Source organism: Schistocerca gregaria, chromosome 5, assembly GCF_023897955.1.
Source record: "Schistocerca gregaria isolate iqSchGreg1 chromosome 5, iqSchGreg1.2, whole genome shotgun sequence".
NCBI lineage: Eukaryota > Metazoa > Arthropoda > Insecta > Orthoptera > Acrididae > Schistocerca > Schistocerca gregaria.
In genome coordinates, this window is record NC_064924.1 from 158,943,924 (window position 1) to 158,958,919 (window position 14,996).

The following is a 14,996-nucleotide window of genomic DNA, read 5'->3' on the forward strand; positions in this document are numbered from 1 at the left end:
GTGCAGACCGCGTGAGACGACGCTTCATCCAGTCCCAAACATGCTCAATGGGGGACAGATCCGGAGATCTTGCTGGCCAGGGTAGTTGACTTACACCTTCTAGAGCACGTTGCGTGGCACGGGATACATGCGGACGTGCATTGTCCTGTTGGAACAGCAAGTTCCCTTGCCGGTCTAGGAATGGTAGAACGATGGGTTCGATGACGGTTTGGATGTACCGTGCACTATTCAGTGTCCCCTCGACGATCACCAGAGGTGTACGGCCAGTGTAGGAGATCGCTCCCCACACCATGATGCCGGGTGTTGGCCCTGTGTGCCTCGGTCGTATGCAGTCCTGACTGTGGCGCTCACCTGCACGGCGCCAAACACGCATACGACCATCATTGGCACCAAGGCAGAAGCGACTCTCATCGCTGAAGACGACACGTCTCCATTCGTCCCTCCATTCACGCCTGTCGCGACACCACTGGAGGCGGGCTGCACGATGTTGGGGCGTGAGCAGAAGACGGCCTAACGGTGTGCGGGACCGTAGCCCAGCTTCATGGAGACGGTTGCGAATGGTCCTCGCCGATACCCCATGATCAACAGTGTCCCTAATTTGCTGGGAAGTGACGGTGCGGTCCCCTACGGCACTGCGTAGGATCCTACGGTCTTGGCGTGCATCCGTGCGTCGCTGCGGTCCAGTCCCAGGTCGACGGGCACGTGCACCTTCCGCCGACCACTGGCGACAACATCGATATACTGTGGAGACCTCACGCCCCACGTGTTGAGCAATTCGGCGGTACGTCCACCCGGCCTCCCGCATGCCCACTATACGCCCTCGCTCAAAGTCTGTCAACTGCACATACGGTTCACGTCCACGCTGTCGCGGCATGCTACCAGTGTTAAAGACTGCGATGGAGCTCCGTATGCCACGGCAAACTGTCTGACACTGACGGCGGCGGTGCACAAATGCTGCGCAGCTAGCGCCATTCGACGGCCAACACCGCGGTTCCTGGTGTGTCCGCTGTGCCGTGCGTGTGATCATTTCTTGTACAGCCCTCTCGCAGTGCCCGGAGCAAGTATGGTGGGTCTGACACATCGGTGTCAATGTGTTCTTTTTTCCATTTCCAGGAGTGAATAAATAGAAATCTACTAGTACCGAACATTAGTCCCAATTTAAGTAAGAAAATGTATGGGAATGGACGTCTGGAACACTGGGTTCCTTACAAGTGAATCATGGTGTGTGTGGCTGATGCTGTGCAGGAGAGAATCGAAATGTTTGAAACATGGGGCTCTTGAAAGACAGAGAGTGAGAGAGAGAAAAGAGAGGGTTAGATGGTTAAGTAGGACTGCACAAGAGAGCACCAGTCCACAATGGGGAATCATATTTATTTATTTATTTATTGCTTGTTTAGCCTGACCAGATTAGGGCCTCAAGGCTCTCTCTTACATCTGATCAGAAGCGAGTGATATAGTCGAAATATCGTACGTCACAGATGTATCGCACACAGGCATTCACCGCCAGTTGTAGACTGGTTGAGCTTTCATGTCAACCTCCTTGAAGAACAGCATCACCATAGTCAAGTATGATGAGTATGACCCTACGAGCTTCCTTTTACGCTCGAGAGGGGATACTTGTTTACATTTAAGTAGTGAATAAAGTGACACTGGCACCTTCTCATGGACTGCAGGTTTGTGTTCAGTTCGGCCTACTTGGTGGTCCAGAATTATCCCCAAGTTCTATGCAGAAGATAGAAAGGTTTCCCTGTATCGTTTGGAATTGAGAGTGGTCGAGTTCTGTCGACTGCGTGATAATGACTCTTTTGCGAGCGACTAAGATTGCTGAGTTAACTTTCAAAACATTTGTTCAGCTCCCACTCGGACAAGGCAAGTAAATCAGCATTTACATGTTCGATGCCTGAGCACAGTTCTGTTGGATTTACATTTATATATAACTTAAGATCGGCAGCGTGTATATGATATTCGCAAGGGAAGAGTACAGGTGACACATGATTAACATATTCACGAGGGTGACACAAATCATGGGAGAGAGACATGCACAAATTCAGATGGCATTAGTTCGGCGTACACAAAGTATAAAAGAGCAGTGCATTGGCGGAACTGCCATTTGTACTCAAGTGATTCATGTGAAAACCTTTCCCACGTGAAAATGGCGGCATGACGGGAATTAACAGACTAAACGCTACACACATGAGCCTTTACATACAGTAAATCGTTAGAGAATTCAGTGTTCCGAGACCACAGTATCGAATTATGGCGTGAATACGAAATTTCAGGCATTACCTCTCACCGCGGACAACGCAGTGGCCGACGGCCTTCACTTAACGACCGAGAGCATCGGCGTTTCCGTAGATTTGTCAGTGCTAACAGACAGGCAACACTGGATGAAATAATTGCAAAACCAATGTGGGTCGTACGACGCAAGTATGCGTTAGGACAGTGAGGCGAAATTTGTCATTCATTCTTGTGCTGTGGCAGCAGACTACCGACAAGAGTGGCTTTGGTAATGCACGACATCGCCTTTCACGCCTCTTCTGGACTCTAGTGACCATATCGGTTGGATCCTACACGACTGGGAAACCGTGGTGTGGTCAGATGAGTCCCGATTTTAGTTGATAGTGCTCAACCGCAACGCAGACTCCACAAATCCATGGATTGAAGTTGTTAATAAGAAACTGTACAAGATGGTGGTGGCTCCAATAATTGTGCGGGCAGTGTTTACAAGGAATGGGCTGGGTCCTCCCGTCCGACTAAAACGATCATTGACTGGAAATGATTATGTCCGCTGCTCGGAGATCATTTGGAGCCATTCATGAGCCTCATGTTCTCAAGCAGCGATGGCACTTTTATGAATGACAATGCGCCATGTCATCTGGCCACAACTGTCCGCGGTTGGTTTGAAGAACATTCTGGACAATTCCAGCTAATTATTTGGCCACCCAGATCGTCCGACTTGAATCGAACATTTGTGGGACGTAATCGAGAGGACAGTGCATGCACAAAGTTCTTCACCGGCAACACTTTGGCAATCATGGACGGCTATAGAGGCAGCATGGCATAGTGTTTCTGCAACTTGTTGGGTCCATGCCACATAGGGGCTGCTGCACTACGCCGAAAAAAAGGTAATCCGAAACGCTACTAGGAGGTATACCACAACTTTTTTTATCTTAGTGGATAATGAAAAATGTAATGGGACCAATATTGATCCTTGTGGGACCACAGATACTACGCACCTCCATGGTGACCTTTTAGTTTATATCATTACACACGATTGGCTGACTGTGAAGTATGAATGGAACCATTTACAGGAGTTAAAGAAAACTTGGCGTCTAAAGCTATGCTGCAAGCTAAGAAGCCAAAAATGGTCTCCCTTTGGTTGTCCATAGTTATTTTCAGTTAGTAAGTCACTTTTATGAGAACGGTCGTCGACCTGCTATTTTTCCGGAAACCCGTCTGGTATTCTTCTTAAGGCTATTTGGTGTTAAATACACTGCTGACCATTAAAATTGTAGATGTTGTGATGTGCAAATGATTAGCTTTTCAGAGCATTCACACAAGGTTGGTGCCGGTGGCGACACCTACAATGTGCTGACATGATGAAAGTTTCCAACCGATTTCTCATACACAAACAGCAGTTGACCGGCATTCACTGGTGAAACATTACTGTGATGCCTCGTGTAAGGAGGAGAAATGCGTACCATAACGTTTTCGACTTTGATAAAGGTCGGATTGTAGCCTATCGCGACTGCGGTTTATCGTATCCCGACATTGCTGCTCGCGTTGGTCGAGATCCAATGACTGTTAGCAGAACATGGAATCGGTGGGTTCAGGAGGGTAATACGGAACGCCGTGCTGGATTCCAATGGCCTCGTATCACTAGCAGTCGAGATGACAGTCATATTATCCGCATGGCTGTAACGCATCGTGCAGTCTCGTCTCGATCCCTGAGTCAACAGATGGGGACTTTTACAAGACAACAACCATCTGCTCGGGCAGTTCGACGTTGGCAGCAGCATGGACTATCAACTCGGAGACCATGGCTGCGGTTACCCTTGACGCTGCATCACAGACAGGAGCGCGTGCGATGGTGTACTCAACGACGAACCTGGGTGCAGGAATGGCAAAACGTAATTTTTTCGGATGAATCCAGGTTCTGTTTACAGCGCCATGATTGTCGCTTCCTTTTTTACGACATCGCGGTGAACGCACATTGGAAGCGCGCACCCGACGTGGTGGTATGGGGTGCCATTTGTTACTCGTCTCGGTCTCCTCTTGTTTTCATTGACCGCAGTTTGAACAGTGGAAGTTACATTTCAGAAGTGTTATGACCCGTGTCTCTACCCTACATTTCAGCAGGATAATGCACGACCGCATGCTGCAGGTCCTATACGGGCCTTACTGGATACAGTTAATGTTTGACTGCTGCCCTAGCCAGCACATTCTCCAGATCTCTCACCAATTGAAAACGTCTGGTCAATGGTGGCCGAGCAATTGGCTCGTCATAATACGCCAGTCACCACTCGTGATGAACTATGGTATCGTGTTGAAGCTACATGGTCAGCTGTACTTGTACACGACACTCTGTTTGACTCAATCCCCAGGCGTATCAAGGCCGTTATTACGGCCAGAGGTGGTTGTTCTGGGTACTGGTTTCTCGAGATCTGTGCATCCAAATTGTGTTAAAATGTAATCACATGTCAGCTCTAGTATAATATATTTGTTCAATGAATACCCGTTAATCGTGTACATTTCTTCTTGGTGTGGCAATTTTAATGGCCAGTAGTGTAATACGCGAGCTGTTCGTGGACTACGTATTCTGAAGCCTTTAATAACAGTGGAAGAATGCAAATGGGTTTAAATTCGGCCTTATCCTTTCTAGAGAACCATAGTGGAGTTCATCTTATGTGATTTAGAGTGTTCATCGAAATTTACGTCTCGGTGGGAAGACGGGGTTTTGAATCTCCGAGAGAGAGAGAGAGGGAGGGGGAGAGGGTGTGGAGAAAGAATGCGAAAGAATGCATGCTGAAGCTTCCATGCAATGCTGTTTCATTTCTCGCGAAGAGCAAGGTTTTTCGGTCCCGTCATGAACTGCAGATGTCTTGTCACTTTAGCACCTGCATCGAAACCCAGGTCTGTGTGGGCGGAGGGCTATTTGAGCCTTCGTGAGAGGGTGGGAGAGGGTAGGGTGGGGAGAAAGGGTGCAATTGAATGCGTGGTGAAGCTGCGTTACAAAGCTGTTTCATTTCTCGCATAGAGTACGATCATTTCCGCCCCGTCTCGAACTGCAGGCTTCCCGTTGCTGCAGCTGTTGCAACCTGAGAAAGAGCAGTATTTCACGGCGACAGTCGAATGGTGAGAGTGGGCGTCGGCGGGACCGGCGACGGGGCACGAACCCCGCGCCCGCGCGCTTCTTTCGCGGAGCCGGCTCGGCAGCTTTCGGGCGGAGCGACGATTAATAGCCTTCCGCGCGATTTTCCCCTGTTGCGGGCCCCCGTGGGGGGGCTCTCTGCAGCTGCAGCCGCGAACGGGCCCCGCCCATGCGAGAAAGCCGGCAGGAAGCGCCTAGAAAGCCCGCGGAGAAAGCCGCGCCGTAAATAAGCGGCTGCCGCGATGAAGACACGCCAGTGGTGAAGGCGCGCGCTGTGGCGCGGTGGGGGGAGGGAAGGGTGGACCCGCGCGCTCCTAGACCTCGCGCGCGCCGCCGTCATAGGCCGGAAATGTGGGGCGCTCGGCCAACGCCGCGCGCACCGCCACATGCTGAATTTCTGCTCCGATGGCCTCGTTTAGCAGAGGTCATCTCCGGTTAAGCGCTGATCCCGCGGCAAGGACAACAGCGCGCTCTTAACGAGCGCGTGCTGCGACTGTTTTACGGCGCTGCGGCCAGCCAAGTTACCAGATACGCGAACCACGACAACCGACTTACCTTATCTCTCTAGCACACTGGGTGTCCCAAGAAGGATGGCTAATATTCCGGCACACGACAGCAACGATTATTCGAAGCAGAAAAATGTGATAAAGATGGGTTTTAAAGTGCGTACCTCAAAAGCTATGAGCGCTTGCTCGTCTTCGTTACTGCGGCTGGTCCCGTCGGAGGTTCGAGTCCTCCCTCTGACATGGGTGTGTGTGTTTGTCCTTAGGATAATTTAGGTTAAGTAGTGTGTAAGCTTAGGGACTGATGACCTTAGCAGTTAAGTCCCACAAGATTTTACGAACATTTGAACATTTTCCACATATTCACTACTGTGGAACACATATCTTCTATTGAACACAGGCTCGTAGCTCTTAAGGTATGCATTTTAGAGCCTATTTTCACTGCTCATTTTTTTTCTTGTTTTAGTCGACACTACAATGTCTCAAAATATGGGAAGCAAGTATTTGCAATAGAAGAGATTTGTTCTACAATACCTAAGACGAAGAGGTGCTCATAGCTCTTAAGTTACATGTTTACAGCCCATGTTTACTGGACTTTTTTTTGCTATGATTGACAGCTCCTGTCATATCTTTGAATGTTGGTCATTCCACCTCGGACACCCTTGTATAAGCTGTAAGTAGGCTGTATAGGTTTTTATGTTGGTAAAGCCACGTAGCGCTCTATATGGAAATCACTGACTGTGCTGTGTGAAGTCTGTGGCTGTGCAGTTGAATGTGAACAGCGAGTAGCGTTGCGCAGTTGGAGGTGAGCCGCCAGCAGCGGTTGATGTTGGGAGAGAGATGACAGAATTTTGAGAGCGGACGATCTGGACGTGAGTCCATCAGAAAGAGTAAATTTGTAATGCTGTATAACATGAACTGATATATGACTTTTGAATATTATTAAGATAAATACATTGTTTGTTCTCTATCAAAATCTTTCATTTGCTAACTGCGCCTATCAGTAGTTAGTGCCTTCAGTAGTTAGAATCTTTTATTCAGCTGCCAGTATTGGCGCACGCTGTGTTGCAGTAGTTCGAGTTACGACGATTTTTGTGAGGTAAATGATTCATGAAAGGTATAGTTTATTGTTAGCTGAGTCGAAACAAGGCCCCCGGAGTAGACAACATTCCATTAGAACTACTGACGGCCTTGGGAGAGCCAGTCTTGACAAAACTCTACCAGCTGGTGAGCAAGATGTATGAGACAGGTGAAATACCTTCAGACTTCAAGAAGAATATAATAATTCCAGTCCCAAAGAAAGCAGGTGCTGACAGATGTGAAAATTACCGAACTATCAGTTTAATAAGTCACAGCTGCAAAATACTAACCGGAATTCTTTACAGACGAATGGAAAAACTGGTAGATGCGGACCTCGGGGAGGATCAGTTTGGATTCCGTAGAAATGTTGGAACAGGTGAGGCAATACTGACCCTACGACTTATCTTAGAAGAAAGATTAAGAAAAGGCAAACCTACGTTTCTAGCATTTGTAGACTTAGAGAAAGCTTTTGACAATTTTGACTGGAATACTCTCTTTCAAATTCTGAAGGTGGCAGGGGTAAAATACAGGGAGCGAAAGGCTATTTACAATTTGTACAGAAACCAGATTCCAGTTATAAGAGTTGAGGGACATGACAGGGAAGCACTGGTTGGGAAAGGATTGAGACAGGGTTGTAGCCTCTCCCCGATGTTATTCAATCTGTATATTGAGCAAGCAGTAAAGAAAACAAAAGAAAAATTTGGAGTAGGTATTAAAATTCATGGAGAAGAAGTAAAAACTTTGAGGTTCGCCGATGACATTGTAATTCTGTCAGAGACGGCAAAGGACTTGGAAGAGCAGTTGAACGGAATGGACAGTGTCTTGAAAAGAGGATATAAGAGGAACATCAACAAAAGCAAAATGAGGATAATGGAATGTAGTCAAATTAAATCGGGTGATGCTGAGGGAATTAGATTAGGAAATGAGACACTTAAAGAAGTAAAGGAGTTTTGCTATTTAGGAAGTAAAATAACTGATGATGGTCGAAGTAGAGAGGATATAAAATGTAGACTGGCAATGGCAAGGAAAGCGTTTCTGAAGAAGAGAAATTTGTTAACATCGAATATAGATTTACGTATCAGGAAGTCGTTTCTGAAAGTATTTATTTGGAGTGTAGCCATGTATGGAAGTGAAACATGGACGATAAATAGTTTGGACAAGAAGAGAATAGAAGCTTTCGAAATGTGGTGCTACAGAAGAATGCTGAAGATTAGATGGGTAGATCACGTAACTAATGAGGAGGTATTGAATAGGATTCGGGAGAAGAGAAGTTTGTGGCACAACTTAACTAGAAGGAGGTATCGGTTGGTAGGACATGTTTTAAGGCATCAAGGGATCACAAATTTAGTATTGGAGGGCAGCGTGGAGGGTAAAAATCGTAGAGGGAGACCAAGAGATGAATACACTAAGCAGGTTCAGAAGGATGTAGGTTGCAGTAGGTACTGGGAGATGAAGCGGCTTGCACAGGATAGAGTAGCATGGAGAGCTGCATCAAACCAGTCTCAGGACTGAAGACAACAACAACAACAATGGCCATTCTTTTTAGGGATTGTTGAAAGTCAGATTGCCTTGACAAAAAAAATTGTGTGTCAGTTTAGTGTTGATCAGAATAAATAAAGAGAGAAATGTCTGAGTACGTTCAGTTTTGCTCAGTTGTTTGAAAATCGAATAACGTAAGAGGTTTATCAGCACAGTAATTCATTAATTTTTCTAAGGGGACATTTCAAAACAGTCCGAAACTCAAACTAGTGTCAGTTTAGTTGAATCTTTCCTTGTGCCCTACGAAAGTACTTCTTTCTTCAACTTCTGCGCTCTGCAAACCAATGACATTAATAATATTGTACCAACAATGCGAACTTCATCTCATTACATTCACGTATGAAACGTGAGGCGTTGACTGCTCTCTATGCTTTGTAATTAATCTACTCTTACCTTCGCGATCTCTGCTTAAGCTGTGTGTAGGGTAATGTAGCATATTCCTTCTCAAACTTGCAAAGCTCATTTTCACAGGATAACAAGCATTTATTTGCAAGAGCCTGCCAGATCAGTTCTTCCAGCATCTGCGTGATGCTCACCCACTGGTCAAACATACGTGTGCCCATTGGTGTGCTGCCCTGCCTTACATAGTGAAAGTAGGCTGTTAAGGTTTTTATGCTCGTAACGCCACGTAGCGCTCTATATGAAAATCACTGACTGTGCTGTGTGCAGTCTGTGGCTGGCTCGTATTGTTGGAGTATATGCTATTGTAGTGTTGGGCAGTTGGATAGGAACAGCGCCTAGCGCTGTGCAGTTGAAGGTGAGCCGCCAGCAGTGGTGGGTGTGGGGAGAGAGATTGCGGAGTTTTGAGAGCGGGTGATCTGAATTTGTGTCCATCAGAGACAGTAAATTTGTAAGACTGGATGTCATGAACTGATTTAGGAAGTTCCGCCGCCGGATGCAAGTCTTATTTTAGGTGACGCCACGCTGGGCTACTTGCAAGTCGATGATGATGAGACGATGATGAGGACAACGCAACACCCAGTTCCCGGGCGGACGAAATGCCCAACCTGGCCTGGAATCGAAGCTGGGACCTCTGCATGGTAGGCAAACACGTTACCTCTCAGTTAAGCAGGCGGAATACAGACACAATGTGAATATGGAAGAGAACCGAAAATGGATCACCTGTGGCACTGCCTATGCTGCCCAGAATCAAGCAATGACGAAGAACTGATGAAGGCTGTAGAGGGTGAACTTGCTAATTCCCAATTCTGGGTGAAGATCATTTAGTATTTTCATCTGATTTTCTTGCAATTAACAGAGTAATTTGTAAGTGGCATAAATTGTTGTTTAGGCACTAACCCATAATATTACACAGCTATATCACGTAGAGTTTGGTACGGATTCTGACTCGAATAAATAAAATCTTATTCAGTTGATCACTTGATTGTATCGTTTTCCCTTCTACCCAGGGCGTAGAGGAATTTATGTTTTGTCATTAGTATATATCTGAAACTAAGTCTTTACCATCCTGTCGTATGTGCTTCTATGAACTATTTTGCTTCCTCATGGTAAGAATGTATTTTTATCTCCCTAATATGTAGCATTGTCTTTTTCATTTTCTCACAGACGTCTCATTAGTGTATTGTTTCATCATGTGGGCTTACAGCTATGGTGGCCAATCTGATCAAGTGTATTTTCCCTGCCTTTTTACAAGACAGCTTTCAGTCGGACGAGAGACAATAAGAAGGGATCGCAAACTTTTCTCATAAAAAAAACCAAGAGTTGGCAGAGTTACTGAAGATGAGGCTGTAAACAATAGTAAAGAACACAAGACGAGGCAAAAAATGCAGCACAAGAGGTACGAACTAGTGTCACCTGTAACCACTGTAAAATGCCACTGTGGGACTATCCAACCTATGAAAAAAATCATTGATATAAACTTTTGAATAATTAAAGGTTATTGGCTCAATATTAATGCTTATTCTATTTTTACAGATTCCACTCAATTTTTTCATAAAATGGTTCCCTAAATTTATACTATTTCGTGTCTACTGCGATATACATGTCCCACGTAAAATAGGGATAAAACTACAAATAGCGGGGGACAAATACAAATGTCCGATTACTCAGTACGCATTGAAGAAACAGATCAACAAGTATTATAGTAACAAGGTACAACGAAATCAGTTCCTAAAAAGTTTAACGACATTTTACGAAAAGTTTCGACATTTAGTATCTCATCTTCAGGTCAAACCTCAAAACAATGTTCCTCTGGAGATGTTATGGCATTGTGACAAGACGCACTGTTTACCGTTCGCTTGTTTAGCAATAGAAATAAATGTGCCCAGACAGTGTGTCATGTAATATCTCTAACAGAGACACTGCCGCCATATTGTAAACCTCATCCACCTGAACATGACGTACCAAACCTCGAAACACGCAAGAAAAGCTGATAAATTGTGCACGGATATGGTTTCCATTTGGAACATATATCATTTACACAGTCACATTTGGTCTTAGTGCCTGACGTTTTTAATACTGTAATTTCACACTTTATTTGTTAAATGTATGTGACTCGAGTAAATCAACTGAGCTTAAAGCCTTTTGCTATAAGAGTAAATAAATTTTCTTACTTACTGACAGTGTGAACACAATGTTAAACTCTTGCGATAAATAATTGCGTGTATCATACCAGGACTCGAAGATGGATATCTGCTTTTTTTGGGGGGCTACGGTTCTTGGAAATCTATTCGTCTTTTAAGCCTGAAATATCGAAATAATATTTTAAGCCTATTATTTTCTCCCTTCCATTCTCCCTTAATTCTCTGACGCTATAGGACTAGTAATAAGGAGGAAGAAGAAAATGACAGTTGCGAAGTGGGTAATCCATGAGGGGTATCTGTACAACTGAATTTGAAAAAAAAAATTGTGTCTTAACTGGACACGTCCTCTGTTCGTGTCTTGGAAAAGACAGCTGTGACTTATTAGACTTGGACAGCACAGTGTATGTTTTCCGATTTAGGAGATTCTGTTATATTAATCTGGCAAGTCTTCAGTTCACGGCCAAAGAACCAATGATTTTGCTGGCAATGCCATTTAGGTTAGGTGCCAAAATGTTATCATGCCTGAAAAAATTTACTAGAGATTAATATATACCGTTTATGGATTGCATGACTTAGAAATTACGAGAAAAAACTTCGTCCGTAATTGGCACTAAGAGCAAACAAATACAAACAAAACATCGCTACATAGTTTGCATTAAAATGTTTAAACTGGAGTGGCTGGAGCAGACTATAAAGCTGCTCAGATGTTGTGAAAATGGTATTATACGTAAACAACATTATGACAGACAATGCATTATTATTATTATTATTATTATTATTATTATTATTATTATTATTATTATTATTCAATATGTATTACTTATTACAATCATTGATTTATACTATTTTCCAAGAACTCTGCATAAGTTCTTTGTTTGTGAAATAACCTATTAACTATACAGAAGTTTTGAGAGAAATATACTTCTCAGTTTCAACTCTCTCATTAAAAAAGTGTCCATGTGAAATGCCTTTCATCAAAATATCAAAATGGTCAAATAAATTCATTTGGTACCCATTTCCACTTCGTATACTGTATGCAGTTTTTATTTTATGCTGTGGAAATGGTAACAAGCGTCCTTAATGTATGCGACAGATTTTGACAATTATTTGTAAGATAGCATTTACATTCTAGTTGCAGCTTTCTTGGAACACGCTTCCTGTTTCGTCTACGCAGCGAGATTTTCAGGTAGCACATATGATTTTATACGTTCCTGACTGTATTTATTCAGGTGTGTGTTATAGCTTCTTTTGTGTTTATTTTGCAAGTCTGTACGAGGGTTTTCCAGCGAAAGTTGCACGGGAAATTTGTTATTTTCAAAGTTCTGTTTGTAAGTTGCCGGTTTTTCCTCTATATGACGTTGTTCATAGTCCTATGAACCTGTGCACTAGATGTAGCTGATTGTTTGGATGTGTGGTATTTTTTCTGATGGGTCACTTTTATCCGTTGATATGTTATTGACCCCACTGTACAAGCAGCATATTACTGTGTTGCTAGGTGATTTGAATACTGTGTTTGTTATTTTTTTTTTTTTATAATGGTAAAGTCTATAGTTATTTTCTAAGTCAAGAGTAATTTTTATGTTTTCATTTTGTTAATTAAATTAATTGTAATATGGATAAGCAGTTAACAATTGAAAAATCTTTTTGTCTAGTTTTGAAGGGCTGTTAAAACTTAATCATTTCTTCTGTTTTCGTGGCTGTTGAATCTTTTGCTAAGCATAACTTTGCTACTATCAAGATAACAGCATGAGAGAGTCGTAAATTTGACTTCTGCTGATTCGAGGAGCTAAGATTAATGTGATCTCAGACGTATTGGCACGGCACAGGATGATCCCCTAATCTCTTTAGTCATTGTAGAAGTTTTTCGAAATTTTTTTGATAAGCATGCCGTGATGAATCGGTACGCAGCGACAGCTCATTGTCCCTCTGGAGATACAAGTGCAATATTTTCGAGAATTCATGGATGTTCGAGAAGATAAATGACACCATACCTTTGTGACAAATCGGAACAGCTTCTTTTTCATTAATATGTGATCATCGGCCTTCCCCCATGAACCATGGACCTTGCGGTTGGTGGGGAGGCTTGCGTGCCTCAGCGATACAGATGGCCGTACCGTAGGTGCAACCACAACGGAGGGGTATCTGTTGAAGAGGCCAGACAAACGTGTGGTTCCTGAAGAGGGGCAGCAGCCTTTTCAGTAGTTGCAGGGGCAACAGTCTGGATGATTGACTGATCTGGCCTTGTGACAATAACCAAAACGGCCTTGCTGTGCTGGTACTGCGAACGGCTGAAAACAAAGGGGGAACTACGGCCGTAATTTTTACCGAGGGCATGCAGCTTTACTGTATGATTAAATGATGATGACGTCCTCTTGGGTAAAATATTCCGGAGGTAAAATAGTCCCCCATTCGGATCTCCGGGCGGGGACTACTCAAGAGGATGTCGTTATCAGGAGAAAGAAAACTGGCATTCTACGGATCGGAGAGTGGAATGTCAGATCCCTTAATCGGACAGGTAGGTTAGAAAATTGAAAAAGGGAAATGGATAGGTTAAAGTTAGATATAGTGGGAATTAGTAAAGTTCGATGGCAGGAGGAACAAGACTTCTGGTCAGGTGACTACAGGGTTATAAACACAAAATCAAATAGGGGTAATGCAGGAGTAGGTTTAATAATGAATAGCAAAATAGGAATGCGGGTAAGCTACTACAAACAGCATAGTGAAGGCATTATTGTGGCCAAGATAGATACGAAGCCCACACCTACTACAGTAGTACAAGTTTATATACCAACTAGCTCTGCAGAAGACGAAGAAATTGATGAAATGTATGATCAAATCAAATAAATTATTCAGATAGTGAAGGGAGACGAAAATTTAATAGTCATGGGTGACTGGAATTCGGTAGTAGGAAAAGGGAGAGAAGGAAACATAGTAGGTGAATATGGACTGGGGCAAAGAAATGAAAGAGGAAGCCGCCCGACAGAATTTTGCACAGAGCACAACTTAATCATAGCTAACACTTGGTTCAAGAATCATAAAAGAAGGCTGTATACATGGAAGAAGCCTGGAGGTACTGACAGGTTTCAGATAGATTATACAATGGTAAGACAGAGATTTAGGAACCATGTTTGAAATTGTAAGACATTTCCAGGAGCAGATATGGACTCTGACCACAATCTGTTGGTTATGACCTGTAGATTAAAACTGAAGAAACTGCAAAAAGGTGGAAATTTAAGGAGATGGGACCTGGATAAACGGAAAGAACCAGAGGTTGTACAGAGTTTCAGGGAGAGGATAAGGGAGCAATTGACAGGAATGGGGGAAAGAAATACAGTAGAAGAAGAATGGGCAGCTTTGAGGGATGAAGTAGTGAAGGCAGCAGAGGATCAAGTAGGTAAAAAACGAGGGCTAGTAGAAATCCTTGGGTAACAGACGAAATATTGAATTTAATTGATGAAAGGAGAAAATATAAAAATGCAGTAAATGAAGCAGCCAAAAAGGAATACAAACGTCTCAAAAATGAGATCGACTGGAAGTGCAAAATGGCTAAGCAGGGATGGCCAGAGGACAAATGTAAGGATGTAGAGGCTTATCTCACTAGGGGTCAGATAGATGCTGCCTGCAGTAAAATTAAAGAGATCTTTGGAGATAAGAGAACCACTTGTATGAACATCAAGAGCACAGATGTAAACCCAGTTCTAAGCAAAGAAGGGAAAGCAGAAAGGTGGAAGGAGTATATAGAGGGTCTATACAAGGGAGATGTACTTGAGGACAATATGATGGAAATGGAAGAGGATGTAGATGAAGATGAAATGGGAGATACGATACTGCGTGAAGAGTTTGACAGAGCACTGAAAGACCTGAGTCGAAACAAGGCCTCCGGAGTAGACAACATTCCATTGGAACTACTGACGGCCTTGGGAGAGCCAGTCCTGATAAAACTCTACCAACTGGTGAGCA